This window comes from Trichechus manatus, unplaced genomic scaffold, assembly GCF_000243295.1.
Source record: "Trichechus manatus latirostris isolate Lorelei unplaced genomic scaffold, TriManLat1.0 scaffold00052, whole genome shotgun sequence".
Lineage (NCBI taxonomy): Eukaryota > Metazoa > Chordata > Mammalia > Sirenia > Trichechidae > Trichechus > Trichechus manatus.
Window position 1 is genome coordinate 2,755,026 of NW_004443988.1, and position 16,174 is coordinate 2,771,199.

The window sequence follows — 16,174 nt, forward strand, 5'->3', positions numbered from 1 at the left end:
TAGATAACTATTTTTGAGTGTCCTATAGTATTCCTGCCAAGTAGGAATTATTATTCCCATTTTTATGGATGAGTAAACTGAGGTTCAAAAATATTAAGTAACATGCCCAAGATCACAGGGGTGGGAAGTGGCAGAGCCAAGTTGCAGACCAGTCTTTCTCACTTTAAAGCGACTACCCCTTCCTCAGCACATACCTCCTCCTACATTGTTCCAGTTGGCTGCTGTCTTAGTCTCCAAGGGCTGCTGTCCAAAATACCACAAAAACCAAAACCAAACCTGTTGTCATCCAGTCAATTGCAACTCACAGCAGCCCTCTATGAGAGAGTAGAACTCCTCCATAGGGTTTCCCAGGAGCAGTTGGTGGCTTTGAACTGCCGACCTTTTGGTTAGCAGCCAAGCTCTTAACCACTACACCACCAGGGCTTCAAAACACCACAAAGTGGGTGGCTTTAAAGAACAGGAATTTATTTTCTCATGGTTCTGGAGGCTAGAAGTCCAGATCAGGGTATCAGCCATGTTGATTCCTTCTGAGGGCTCTGAGAGAGGAGCTGTTCTATGCCTCTCTGCTAGTTTTTGGTGGCTGCTGGCAACCGTTGGTGTTCCTTTGCTGCTTATAGATGCATCTGCCTCCGGTGTCACATAGAGTCTGTCATCCCGCCTGTGTGTCTCCCTTTTTATAAGACACCACTCAGAAGGGATTAGGACCCACTCTACTGTGGTATGACACTGTTAACTGATAATATCTGCAAAGAAAAATGCTATTTTCCCAAACAAGGTCACGTTCACAGGTACTCCAACATATCTTTTTGGGGAACACCATTCAATCCATAACAGCTGTGTTCCCTCATGCATTAGACTCTGGACTCGAATGAAGAGACTATGTACTGTTTGTCTCTGTGTCCCCATTGCCCAGCACAGGCACTGGCACGAGCAGGTTCTGAAATATGTAAAATACCAGGACCAGCTGCCATCAAGTCAGCTCTGACTCGTGGCCACCCCACATGTGTCAGAGGAGAACTGTGCTCCATAGGGTTTTCAGTGACTGATTTTTCAGAAGTAAATTACCAGGCCTTTTCTTCCACGGCACCTCTGAGTGGACTTGAACCTCCAACCTTTCAGTTAACAGCCAAGCACATTAACTATTTGTACACCCAGGGACTCAAATATCCAATGACCATGATTTAATTTAGAAAACAACCTTCGGAAAAAAACACTGGATTGTGAGTCCAGAAACCGGAATTCAAGTCCTGCCTCTGTCCATTGTTAGTCATGTGCCTCGGGCGAATCACTTTAATCTCTCTCTAATCCATAACCATGGAAATAGTCTAAGATGTTATGGGCAGTGGGATGAGATGCTTCCTGAGATCCTTTCGTGCTCTAAGATCTCACAGCTCTGTCATCTTTGCCTACCTACCCCACTGGAATGACATAAATTAGAACACCTGCACGCTTAGCCAATGCGTCTGTGCCCAAAACCTGTCCTTGGACATAGCGCTACCCTTTCACACTGGCTGCAATGGCCACACAGCTTACTGGAGGTCCCTTTGCCAGAGGCTTTCGTCTTGTTGCTTGTTGTGTAAGAGCTCCATGCCATGGCTGGGCGGGCCGTGATTTTCAAGTACCCCCGACAGCAGCTTTATCTAATGAGGAAGAGATGCTTACACATATTTTCATTCTTTAAAAAAAAAAAAATCTGCTATTAATTTGTCAGAATTATTCATATTTTACTGATGATATTTTCCATGTGTCTAATCAGGGAGCTCATGAATAGAAATGAAACTATTTAAATACAGAGATGGTGTACATTGTAAGATCTTGTTTTCTCAAGCTGTTTCATAATGCAGTGAATACATTTATTTCTTCTAAAAACAGGTTTTGCAACCACTGAATTCTTTTTTAAATCTTTGATTAAATATGACTCTGTGCAAATATGCTAAGTTGTAGTTAGTGGTGTGTGTGTATGTGTGTGTCTGTGTGGCTCTGTGACTGTGTATTTGTGTGGGCACTTGAAGCCTCTACATTGTTTTCTGGTCTTCTCTATAGGGGCAGGCAACTGTCTTCTAGTGAGAAAACTGGAAAACACATTTTGGGTCAAATTTTTAGGATGAATGGATGGCGAAGTGAAAGTACAAATTGAAATTGGGCTGTTTAATACTCGAGATAATTATTTGTGCAATGTAGACTTTTAAACTGCTCAAAATTCCAGCAGCACTTACCTACATTGAAAGAGGCTTAGAATCATTAAACAAAGGCAGATATTAAATATACTACTGTTATCTCTTGAAACATTAGCAAGTAATGTAAAACACATGGCATCTACTCAATGGAAAATCTGAGAATACAAATTATAATAGTTGTCTTATAAGACCTCTGGGAAGCTTGAACTAAATTGCTTAATTCCATTAATAACAAACTATTACTCTAGCTATTAAAGTAACATAAGGTAATAGAGATCATGTCGAGAGATTGCACCGAGCCTCTTTCTTCACCTAGCACGAATTTATTCAGGGGCATTGATAGATTTTAATTGACTATGGCAACTGAATAGCAACAAAGGAAATTGAGTGCCTTTTGAAAAGCTCCACATTCTGTGGCAGCAAATAGCAACATCAAAATGAGGGTTTTGGGGGAGCTGGAGCAGGCGGCGAAGGATATTTGAGAGCATCTACGCCAGGAACCCCTTCACAGAAATGCTTTTATGCGACCTTAATGAAAAGCTTCTTGGGAACAGGATGCCGCAGGCCCAAACGTCTTTTCCAGCTCTGTGCAGTCCACACTGATGCCAAACCACTCCAGCCCGCTGTAAAAACACATGCTTTGTCATGAATATACACGAGGCATATTTCCCAGATACACAACTGCAGGGGCCTCCCCAGAGAGTCTTGAGGGTCTGGCACTGGACTGATTGAGCCTCACCATGTGACTCCAGAGTCGAGGGCCACTGAAGACTCCCTCAGCTCCCATCCTGCCCCGGTGGATTCTGGTGATGTACTTTTCTCTTCCACTCTTTGATCCTCTGCCTTCTTTCTGTGGTCCCTCTGTCTTCTTTGAGGCAGCAGTGGTTCAGTGATAGAATACTTGCCTTCCATGCGAGAGACCAGGGTTCGATTCCTGGCCAGTGCACCTCATGCACAGCCACACCCATCTGTCAGTAGGGGCCTGTGTGTTGCTATGATGCCAAACAGGTTTCAACAGAGCTTCCAGGCTAAGATGGACTAGGAAGAAAGGCCTGGCAATCTACTTCCAAAAATCAGCCATTGAAAACCCTATGGAACCCGATTCTACTCTGACACATATGGAGTCGCTATGAGTCGGGATCCACTCCATGACAACTGGTTTAGTTTTTGGTATGATGCTGAACACATCAGCAGATCTTTCAGACTAACATGGAAGAGGAAGAAAGGCCTGGTGATCTATAGCTAAAAATCAGTCAGTTAAAACACTATGGATCACAGCGATCTGGTCCACAACTGATCACGGGGATGGCATAGTACCAGGCAGTGTTTTGTTCGTTGCGTGTGAGGTTGCCGTGAGTCAGGGGCCAACTCAACAGCAGCTACCAACAACTGCATCTGTCTTCTTTCCACATCCCGTTACATCAGGGTGTGTCTGTCCTGTACCTGACTGTGGTCTTGCTTTATGTTGGTTTTGATGACATTAGTTTTGAAGTCCTCATTTCATCTCCCGGGCTGGTCTCTCCTTCCCACTCACCCTCATCCCCGAGAACCTGGGGCTTTAGTGCAGACTCACTCCTCTGCTGAAAGGAAACCCCGTTTTTTAAAGAAACCTGTACCAAGATTTGAGGGGCTGCTAGGAGGCATTAGGGCGCCCTCCAGGCCAGGTGGGGAGGCTTCCGTACCATGCTTGTGGGTGGGTTGGATCTCGACGATTGCCCACCAGCCCTGGAGCACGTGTTGACATTGCTGCAGAGGTGTCTGGAGTCTGTGTCTTTCCATGCCTGTCTGCACTCTCCTCTTGTTTTTGAGTCCTGAATAGCATTTCTCTCAAACCTGTAGAATGCTCATCACCTTCTGCCTTGGATGGCATCGAGTCTTAACTTTCAGCTCTGCTGTGTCTACTGCGACCGAGGGCATTCTCTCTCCACTCCCCATGGATCCCAGCTTCTTCCCAGGGCACTGCAGAGGAGCTATTGAAGTCAGCCTGCACCACACACCATCTTCTCTGAGCCAGCAGCTCCAGGGAGGGTGACGGCCCTTCTCATGTTGTGTCAGAGCCTGAGTCACTCCGGACTGTGATGACCTGGACTGGCTCTGGCTCCTGGCCGGAGCCGCCTACCTGGTTTGAGGCGGGAGAGTCTGATCCCGCTGTGCCTGCAGCATATGCATGTGTTTGAAAACTCCTTGGCAAGCAGGACCTCCTAATTTTTTCCACTCCTTGTGATTAGCGTTGCAGACTAATCCTAGCACCAGACTCAACACCAGCTGTTCTTCCCCCACTGCTTGTTTTTACGTATAAACCAAATCCTGGAGCTGCTGCTGACGTGGCTGGCCCATTCCTCCCTCAGTCCTAGACTGCAGCCAGTCACCGACAGCATGACTGCAGGTGAGTTACATTTCTTCCCAGCTGCCGTGTCCTTCATGGTCCCTGACCGGCACCACCAATCTCAGAGGGCTGGTGAGGGGCACACTCGATTCCAAAGAAGGCTTCGGCTCACCCAATTTGCTGAAGATGGTGTGAATTCAGTAGTTCCCAGAGCCAGCATGATCTTGGAAATTTGATTGTGTGTCTCTACACATCAGATATTCCCAGATACCACGTAAAAAAATTATGTAATTAAAATATATTCAAGAGAATACATGCAACATTTTGATAATCTTTTTTTTTTATTGTTCTTTAGGTGAAAGTTTACAGAACAAATTAGTTTCTCATTCAAAAATTTAGACACAATTTTTTTAGTGACATTGGTTGCAATCCCTGCATTGTGTCAGCACTCTCCCCCACTCCCTTTCCATCCATCCCAGGTTTCCTGTGTCCATTCTCCCAGTTTTCCTGTCCCTTCCTGCCTTGTCGTCTTTGCTTTCGGGCAGGGGTTGCCCATTTGATCTTGTAAAGTTGATTAAAGTAAGAAGCACGTCCCTCATGTGTGTTATTGTTTGTTTTATAGGCCTGGCTAATCTTTGGCTGAAAGGCGGACTGCGGGAGTGGCTTCAGTTCTCAGCAGGGTGTTGGGGGTCCATAGTTTCTGGTGTTCCTCCAGTCTCTGTCAGACCAGTTAGTCTGGTCTTGTGTGTGTGTGTGTGTGTGTGTGTATTTAAATTTTTTTGTACGTTTTTCTCCCACTGTGTCTGGGACCTTCTATTGTGACCCCTCTCAGAGTAGTCAGTGGTGGTAGCCTGACACCGTTTGGCTCTTCTGGGCTCAGGCTGGTGGAGCCTGTGGTTCATGTGATCCATTAGACCCATTTCAATAATCTTAATGTTGTTGTTAGTTCCCGTTGAGTCGGCTCCAACTTGGGAAGAGCCCATGTACAACAGAACAAAATGTTGCCCAGTCCTGTGCCATCTTCATGAGCACTGGTATGTTTGAGTCTATTGTTGTGGGCATTGTGTATTTTCAGTGCCTTCCAACCTAGAGGGCTCATCTTCCAGCACTATCCATAAGGTTTTCATTGACTAAACTTTGAAAGTAAATCTCTAGGTCTTTCTTCCTACTCTGTTTTAGTCTGGAAGCTCCACTGGAACCTGTCCATCATGGGTGGCCCTGCTGGTATTTGAAATATCGGTGGCATAGCTTCCAGCATCATACCAACGAGCAAGCCACCGCAGTATGACAAGCTGACAGTTGGGTGGTGGAGGTAGTTTTATAACATAACAATAAAATGAACACCTAGGACCCCACCACTGAGCCTAAGAACTAGAACATTATCGGAACAATTGAAACTACCTGTTTTCCTGCTCAACTCTTTCTAACACCTCTTAAATTTGAAAAGAGGTCTTCAAGAAGAGTGCTGGCCTTGGCACACCCCTCCCCCTGCCTTTCACTTTGTCCCCACCTAGAGGGTAATAACCAGCAACCCCCCACACAGTGGCCCTCCCAATGTGTTTTCAGCAGTAGCACCCCCACAGTCAGCAGGAGCTGGGCAGGAAGCCAGGCCTCAGTGGAATTCCAGACCAGGAGGGGTGGAGCCTCTAGGGAGTCCAGGGTGGGTCTGATAAGGCGGGAGCTCGCTTTGCTTTTGGATTTCTCTGGCAGCTCCCCTTCTTGCCATGACTTCCATGGCAGTTCTTGGGAGAAGGTTATTTACAGAATGCAGACCAGGACTCAGGCTTCTCTATCCTTAGATGCCAGCAGTTTGCATTTCTATGAGACTTACTCATATACCTGGAAGGCCCTGAAAACAAATCAGGGAGTGTGGTATATGGGACATTTGCCCTCCAAACACTCCAGCGTCAAGGAGAATTGTGATCCTCAAGAATACCATATTCCTGTCAAAAGTACATGAAATCAGCTCTGTTTAATTGTCAAACATAAGTCACGGCTGTATTTGTTCTGCAATTGTATAAGAATCATGAGTTTCTCATGGGGCAGGAAAAACTATGAGCCCTTTAAAATGACTTGATGTTCAACCATAGCCATCTCTCCTCAGCCCTGTGGTTTCCATAGTACAAAATTTCTTAGTCCCTTCAGTCTTTGAATATTTGGGCTAGGTTGGTTTCTTGGCAATTGCAATTGCTTGAAAACAGGATTAAAATGAGTCTCTTTTTTTCCTCCCTGGCAATCTGTCCTCGGCTTTGCCTCTCTAGCAGCTGCTGTCCATTTGGTTCTCTCTCCTTCCTATTTTCCTTCCGTTACTTCTCCCCTCACTTGCTTCAGAGTTCCTGAACCTGGGGGCCACGGGAACCGACGGTTTCCTGGAGCAGAGCGGTGTTCAGCACCACAGGCAGTGGTGTACCCTGTTTCTGTACCCTGACCCCCCAAAACATTTTAGTTACATAGGCCTATTGTGGGTGAAAGGAGCCCTGGTGGAGCAGTGGTTAAAGCACTCGGCTGCTGATCGAAAGGTCAGTGGTTCAAACCTACCAGTTATCCCTCTGGAGAAAGATGTGGCAGTGGGCTCCTGTGAAGATTATAGCCTTGGAACCCCTGTGGGGCAGTTCTACTTTGTCCTATAGGGTCACTGTGAGTCGGAATCGACTTGAAGGCAATGGGTAATTGTGGATGGAGTCCTTGGGTGGTGTAAATGGTTAACTCACTTTACTGCTCAGCTGCTAATCTAAAGGTTGGAGATTCTAGTCCACTCAGAGGTGCCTTGGAAGAAAGGCCTGGCGATCTTCCAAAAAAATTAGCCATTGGAAACTCTGTGGAGCACAGTTCTACTCTGACACACATGGGTTGCTATGGGTAGGAGTCGACTCGACAGCAACCAGTCCTGGTAAGATAAGGTATATGCGAAAGGCTGTATATTCCCCCAGCCGGGATGAGCTGACGACGCCCCTGTGCTGAGCATAAAATAGATCAGAATTTGCTGTAGGGATTTCTGAGGAGAGAAGGGCACAAAGGGTTGGAGGAGCAGGGAGGGTTTGTAAGCCCTAGTGAATGGAACCTTTAGGTCCACAGAGAAGAGGAAAACTTCTGACTGGGCAGAGAAGAAACTGGAACAAGGTGGTGGGTGCCTGTGACTGTGAGGAGAATGCTGACCTGGGGGCATGGCTTTGGTTGGGAGTGTGGGGCCTGGCCGTGTGTCTTCAGCACTAAAGTAAAGGGAAGATAGCCATATGGATATCCCTCTAAAAATAACCTGTGTTACATGAGCACTGAGTTATTCAGGACGGAGAAGATGGGTCCGGGACTGCAGGAAGGGCTGGCTGAAGATTTCAGGCCAGAATCCTAGGATCTTACACAGTGGCAGTGAGCGCAACCCTGTGTGCTCTCAAACTCAAATACTGGGCTGGATAGATTTTGCTCTTTTTCTTTGTATGCTGAAAATAGGGCCAAATGGGTCCTACAACAGAGCGTGTTCCCTTTAGTGCTTCTAAGAATTGTATCAGGCACAGGAGAAGATCCTACCAGGTTTTCCCTAAAAAGCCCTTTTCCCTCTTACTGCAGCCTAAGGAAGTGGTTTTGCAAGGTTTTCGTATTTTGGGTTTTTTGGCATATTCACTGAAAATGGGTGCCTGCTTTCCATTGGAAGTTCTGGCTGCTCAGGGCTCACACCTGCCCAGGACGGGTGGACCCTTGTCCTTTCTGTATCGGGCAATGGCAGGATCCCTGTAGGCCAGATAGTGGCATGGATTAGAGTTGTCCCCACCGCTTACTTGTTTGGGATGATTGGAGAAGGATTTGAGGGCCGGCTGCCACCACATAAAGAACTCTGGTGGCACAGTGGTTAAAGTGCTTGCCCGCTAACCAGAAGGTTGGCGGGTTTGAACCTACCAGCCGCTCCACAGCAGAAAGATGTGGCAGTCTGCATCTATAAAGATTTACAGCCTTGGAAACCCTATGGGACAATTCTACTCTGTCCTGCAGGGTCGCTATGAGTCGGAATCAACCTAACCGCAGTGGGTTTGATTTTTCTGGTTTTGCTACCACTTACAGGAAATGGGCAGAGTGGGGCGATTTGATACGTATTCCACTGGAAAGGCCTGGCTTCTCTGGGTGTACGCGAGGAAAGCCTGGGTAGATATTTGTTTTCTTGCTCCAGAACTGTCAGGCCCAAGCAGTGGCTGGATTTTCAGTGGTTTGGTGAAAAGTCCTGGCTCCGGGGTGACTGATGAGGGTTCAGAATCACAGCCTGATTTCAGCGATCTCACTTCTCGGAGTTTGGCAAGGATGGAAGGAGGAATGGGATGGCTCAAGCAGGTCAGGGCTGGCAAGGGGAGAAAAGGTCTTCAGTCTCCTGCGAGCTTGAAGGTAGCTCCTGGTCTGTCCCTGTCCCTCGTCCCCTGCCCCCCACCCCCTGAGGAAGTAAATCCTGTGCGAGGGGACAGGACTTGGAGATCCGGAATCTCCCAGACCCCTGGGTGTTTCTTAGGAGACAAGGGAGGGACACAGGGGAATAGTCAGCAGTCTCGTGGTGTTTCTAATACATCTTTCTTTGTGGACTGCTAGGGATTCTGTAATCTTCATCCTTGAGGCTCAGTTCTCTAGAAACACTGGCCGAGATGGGTGGGGACAAAGGAGTAGAGGGTGTTTGCTTTTCCTAGAGTAGAAGGCTTATTGGCTTCTTGAAAGTGCATCTGCCTTGATGTTAGCATTGTGGGAGCAACTGACTTATATGGGACTCTCCTTAAACCCACAAAAACTTCCTGGTGCCAGCTGTGTGGCAGGCCCTGTACTGTCTACCAGCAAGATCATGGTGAATGAGATCGTCAGCCCTAAAGGAGCTAGTGTCCTGGGGGGAGAGGGAGCAAGGTATTCACACAGTGCTTTACTAAGCTTTAGAACATTTCAGTATTTTAGGTAGTGTGGTCATGTCAAATGAGTGTTATTGCATGGAGGGCAGGGGAGTCCAGGAGGGCTTCAGGGAAGAGGGGGAAACTTGACTTGGGCCTTGGGATGAGTAGCGGACTTCAGATGTCTAGAAGGGGTGCAAAGGGCCCTTCAATAGGCTGAGCAAAGATGAAGAGGTGGAAAAAAGAAACAAGTGACTGGAAGCCATGAGAGAGATTTTTTTATTATTATAGTTTGCAGTTATTTTGATATGTACTTGCTATGCTTAAACCCTATGAATTTGCAGCTTACCTGTTATCATTTTATTAGTTCCTGGGTTGTGTGTGGTTCTATCAATCAGGACTAACCTTAAAAAAAATCTGCCCTGGGTACCTAGAGACTCCTCTTGCCATCACCCACCCTCCCCTACCTTGGCCTCCCTCTGGGGCCGGGAAGGCAGAGACACAGACAAGCTTGTGAGAGAGGCAATATGATATTTATGTGGTGGTCAACCAACTGTGACTCTGAAGCCACTTTGAACATAGTTTCTCTGATTTAAAAACCTGTTTGAAGCTTTGGAAATTGATTTCTAGGTTTATAACAAACTGGGCTATTTTGTGTTTGGAAACATAATTTACTATTTCTAAGAAAAGAGTTTTAAATCCTGATTTCTTTCCCTAACTCCACATCTCCTTGAGGCTATTTTAAAAAAAAAAAAAAAAGCAGGATTTTCCAATCATGTGGATTGAGTGAGTAGCTTTTTCAAGTTTTTGGTTCACGAGCTTGCACTTTGACGTGTTTTTCTGGATTTGAATATTTTTCTAAGTCATGATTATGCTACTGTTCAATGAGAACAAAAGTGGAAGTAGCATCTGCTTGTCTGCCACCGTGCGTCTCCCGGCCTGTGTGTGCTGTCTGGAGAAGTGGTGGCCCAGTCTGGGGAGCTGATGAGCGTCTTGATTAGCTTAAATTGCTTCCTGCGGTAGTTCGGGGCGTCAGTCCTGTAATGAACTGGGTCGTCTCAGGGATCTGGATGCAAAACTGGCTCTGAGACTTGGAGTGCCTGAGGTCAGACTCAAGTCAGAAATAATCCCAACACTCTTCCCAGCAAGGACATGCGAGCCAGCTTCCCTCTGGTCCAGGCTGGGACCTCAGAGTCTATTCCCTGCTAGAGCAGGGAAAAAAAATAAAAATAAAACCAAACCAGCAGCTGTCGAAGTAATTCTGACTCAAGGTGACCCCACGTGTTTCAGAGTGGAACTGCGATCCATAGGGTTTTCAATGGCTATCACCTTTTGGAAGCAGATCAGTCTCCAGGCCTTTCTTCCAAGGCACCTATGCATGGGTTTGAACCGCCAACCTTTGCAGTTTGTGGTAGAGTCTTTAACCTTTGCACCACCCAGGATGCCATCCAGGGAAGGAGTGGGGCTGATTCAAGTTGAATTGAGCCTAATTGAGATGCACTGTAATGACTGCTGGTTACAGAGAAAGGCACAGCTGTGTCCACCGAGGGTGGGCGTGGAGGCAGCCATAAGGCTGCAGTGGACATAGCACCACAGCCTGTGGCGTTGAGAGCAGGGCTCTGGTCAAAACATAATTCCATTATCACTCAGCCCATCAGGGGAGCTCATGTTGAAGAGCTTATGTCAGCAAAAAAGTTTAAATAACGTGCTCTTCTTTGTTTACTAAGCTTCAGAACATTGCAGTGTTTTAGTTTTCTTTCCAAATGATAAAATTAAACTTGTTTTTCTTTTTCTTTTTTTAATTTTTAAACTGTTAAGCTGTTTTTATCTGGAAAACTTGTTTATCCAGAATTCCTTGCCATCACCACTCTGAAGCACCTCTATAAATAATGCTTTTAACGTGTAACTTATATACAATGAAATGCATAGATCTTACACGTGCAGTTCAGTTGGTTTATGCATCAAGAAGTGCATACATCCATGTAGCCAACATCCCTATCAAGAAGGACGTTTCCATCACCCCAGAAATTTCCCTCTACTCCTTGCCTGACAGTCTTCCCACCCGAGAAGCAACCACTGTATGGTTCATTTTCAAAATGCGCTTTAATTTTGTGAGATCTTTGAAAACGTTGGAGTCTCTGAGTGGTGCAAATGGTTAACGTGCTCGGTCACTAAGCAAAACTTTGGAGGTTTGAGTCTAGCCAGAGGCCTCTTGGAAGAAAGGCCTGGTGATCTACTTCTGAAAAAAATCAGCCATTTAAAACCTATGGAACATAGTTCTGCTCTGACACACGTGGGGTCGCCATGAGTCGGAGTCGACTCGACAGCAACTGGTTTGGTTTTTAAAGCATCACCTGCATTTTGAAATTGAAAAGGATTCCTTCCTCCCAGAAAGGTGTGTGTCATTGACCTCTGAGCACACTCCCTGCTGTTGCAGCCAGGACCAGGTGGACATCCTTGGTAGATGGCTGAACTCCCCTACCCCCTACCCCCCTACCCAGCCCCGCATCAGGCTCAGAGATTGTGTGAAGTCTAGTTAGCTATATAACTACACCTGGAATTCCAGACATTTGCAATACCTCCAGAACAATGGATGGCAAGAAAATTCATTGTGTGCTTACTCCAGGATCGCTTGCATAGAATTGTGCCTGCAGAGCTGGAGGACTCCAGATTATAGGGAGAAAAAGAGAGAGAGGCCTACTCATCGGCCTGCATAATCAGCACCGAACATATTTCAAAGAGAACAGTGTGTTCCTAAGAAGCGGCTGTGCGCCTCAGAGCTCACTGGTGGGCGGTTCTCCTGAGAGGCAATTGGATTTTTCAGCAGCTCCCCCCCTTCTTTTGCCACCACCCCTTCTTGTGCCCCAGACTTCCGGGCTCCCGGGGAGGGGATCACTCTTGTGGAGTCTGGCAGAGGGCAGGGATGGCCCTGGCTTTGATGCCCCTTTATCTCTCTGACCCCACAAAACAAAATTCTGGCAAGCGCACCCATCTGATCACTTGGTACCCACCTGTGTTTGACCTTTACAGTAAGGGTCACTAGCCTCGGATGGTCAGGGGCATCCTGCTTTTGGCCTCTTTGCTTGACCCTTTGGATGCACCTTACTCCCATGATGCTGATGGCCACGCCACCCTCTGACTGGGGCTGGGTCAGGTTCCCAATTGCACCCCCTGATCTGTCTCTTTCCAACAGTCATCAGCAGCACGATGCTAGGCACCTATGGCTGTTGCTGGGTGCTGTGAAGTTGGCTCTGACTCATAGTGACCTTAGAACAAAACACTACCCAGTCCTGCGCCATCTGCACAATCCTTGCTATGTTTGAGCCCACTGTTACAGCCACTGTATTAGTCCATCTCATCGAGGGTCTTTCTCTTTTCCACTGACCCTCTACTTTCCAACCATGATGTCCTTCTTTAGCGGCTGTTCCTTCTTGATGACATGTCCAAAGTAAGCGAGACAAAGTCTCACCATCCTTCCTTCTAAGGAGCATTCTGGCTGTACTTCCTTTAAGACTGATACATTCGTTCTTCTGGCAGTCCATGCTATATTTAATATTCTTTGCCAGCATCACAATTCAAATGTTTCAATTCTTCAGGCTTCCTTCTGTGGACACCTATGAACACTTCCAAACAGAGGCAGCCAGCTTTCTGACTTGTAAGACACAAGTGAGTTCATAGCCAGGCTGCATTGTGGCCCATGCCCCATCCAGGTCCTGGTCTCTCTCCTTGTGGCCCTCTGCAGTTGACTCCATTGCTTTGGTCTCCTGAAACCCCACTAGGACTCAGCTCTGTTTTGGGTGACCAAGCTTGGCAAAATGATTTCCTTTCTCTGATTCGTCTTACCTGCAGTTGTATTTTCAGGAAAAATAACATTAGAATGCGTGTATGTTTTTTGAATATTGCAGATGTGCCCTTTGTGAAATTACCCAAGGCTTGAAAATAAAAGATGTGAGGAATTGAAACGCATGAGACTGCAGCAGGCGAAGGCATATCGGAATCGGAGGGTACTACCCCGTGACGCAAGGGCTTAGCCCTGGGCCCGGATGCAGGAGGCTCAGGACCTTGTCCCCACTCCACCTCTATTGTCACTCTGACCTTTGCTAGTTCACTCACTCCTTTACCTGAGGCTCAGTCTCCCCATCTGAAGAGTAAAGGGCTTGGACTAAAAGGTCACAAGAGTCACTCCCAGCACCGACCCCGTGTGGTTCCATAATCCCATTTGATATCGTTGGTTACTTAACGTGTCTGCCGTGATCATAGCCAATTGGACTGATGAAAGTTTATTACGTTTTAGAGACTCAGACTGGAAAATACAGAAAAGACTATAGAAGTTGTTGTTGTTAGGTGCCATTGAGTTATTTTGACTCATAGTGACCCGCTGTGACAGAGAAGAACTGCCCCATAGGTTTTCCAAGACTATAATCTTTATGGGAGCAGATCGCCAGGTCTTTCTCCCACGGAGTCTTTGGGTGGGTTCGAACCACCAACCTTTTGGTTAGCAGCTGAGTGCTTAACCATTGCATCAGCACTTTCCTCTTACAGCTTATCGTTTATGCAGACTCCTCACGAGTCGCCACCAATGTCCAAGAGCACTGCTAGCCAAGCTCGGACTGCCACAGCCCTGTTAGCCAGAATGGAGGCAGCAAAAAGGGGTACTGAGCCCCCATGGCCGTGAGGCCCCTTCACTTTGTTTTGTAGGAGCTGCCCCCATCCCGTCTGTGTGACTAAAATAAGGCCACAATGAGAAATGGTGAGGACCCCAGCCTTCAAAGGCAGCAGCCGCCAGCAAAGGAGAGGAAAAAACTGTAGAGACCCAGTCCTTTCGTCCCAGCACACCATCCTGCCTATGTTGCTTTCTCGGCTTACTCAAAGGAGGATCTGCCCTCAAGGCTGTATGAATTATAAAATGCTTCTGCTGTGCCAAATCCTTCCCCTCCACAGGGGGCCCCTTGTTCCCACCCACATGAGTCCACTGAGCTGGGCACATCACAGAAAATCATGCCCTGCACCAGCCCAGTCAGGGCCTGGCCTCAGGAGACCCTGGGGGCCTCTCTGCGGAGCTGCCAGGCCAGGGATGGGTGTTCTTCAGGATAGTCCCAAGCCATCCGGGAAAGAGAAGGTTATGTTCCATATAATACATTCGAGAAATATTTTTCATTTTTTTCAAAAAAGATTTTTTTTTAAAAATTGATATTTTGGTGCTTAAAGTAACAAATGTCATGGAGCTGGTAAAGTCATTTATTTGGAAATAGTTTATGCAGAGGGTGGAGCACGTGACACCCCTCTGCCTGAGCATTCCTGAGCAGGCCGCGGGGGCACTGACGGGCGTGGCAGTGAATGAAGCAGAGGCATGTGGATGTCTGCACCCACTGCTCCCTGGGAGAGGTCCTTGTTTCAACCCCGTCCCAGCCCCAGTGGTAAGGGGCCTCTGGCTGCCGGCAAACCAGGACTCACCTCTGTGTGCTCCACTAAGCAGCAAAGCCCAGCCTGTGAAGCGAGTCCCGCTGGGGCCCCAGGGGCGATCCTGAGGGTTTTGATGGTGGTAGTCAGGGTATATCAAGGGGCCCGGGTAGGAGAGGCCTGAGGCAGAGGCCCAGGCTTCCCTGAGCCTGTCTCAGGACTTCCTGAGAAAGGGCATGGCTCCTGTTTGCAGCCAGAACTCCAGGGGGAGGTAAGGGCTGGGGTCAGGATTTCATCTGGTTCTAGCGTGAGGGTTGAGGACAGCAAAGCCCGAGGAGGGGCTGCTCTTGGGGTGACATGTGCAGGCACTAGGCTGGAGCTGTGGCGAGGAGCTGTACAGTGTGCTGACTGCGCGGCCTGCTCCCGCCTCTGGTCTGCAGCCCTGGGCAGTGGGTGCCTCTAGGCCCCTCCTCACCCCAGCCTCGCTGATGACCACAGTGACCTTCTCTCCCCCGGAGCCAGCTAATTTAAACCTCCACAGGGCGGGCACCGGGTGGCTCTGAGCTGCTGACCTGCTGCCACACAGTCAACAGTCATTTTCAAAAGATGCTTCTGCCTTTCATCTTCCCACAAGGAACAAACACCCTTAAATCCTCTCCTCCTTTTGCTGCAATGCTCTGTCTTCTTTCGTGTTGGCCTTGTATACACTGTGTGTGAGTATGCCTCATCCTTTGAAGCTTAAGTGTCGTTCACCTCTGTCGCTCACTTCCTGGGCCAGATGCCTTCTCTGGCCCCATTCTTTTCGTGCAAATGGGTGCACTGAGACCCCAAGTACTGGGAGAGAGTCGAGGTGAAAGTTCCATGATTGGTGGTGTCGGGAGACACTAGCCTTTCTGGCAAGTCAGCCTATGAGCATCCACCAGGGCCCCAGCGACTGTTCCCCCACGTCCATTTGGAATCCCCTCCCAAGACGTGTGCTTGGGAGGGTCTCTCCTGTGGGGGATGAGGCTCTGGGACCCAGGGTGGACACCTACATGTAAAATGCTGCCTCACCCATGACAGGACATCTTACAGCTCCTTCCACCCATGGGGAGGCCACAGCCCGGTCACACTGCTTCTCCCTCCACTCAGGACCCACCTACCCTGCCCATCCTGTGTCCACAGTTAAACATCTAGCTTCATCTCTCTGCCCTTCAGACGGACGCTCCAGGTGGATTGTCTGCCTGGCTCTTGATGCTGCTGGCACACTGGCTTTGGCGCTTGCTTGCTTGTGGATTGCTCCTGCCCATCCCTGCACCCAGAACAGCCTCTCAAAACCCCAGTCTGGGTCTGTTACCCGGACCCCCATTGCCCAGGATCCAAAATCCCCTACAGACAGCTCCAGAGAACAGACGAAGCTCCCACTGAAACAATGTTGATCA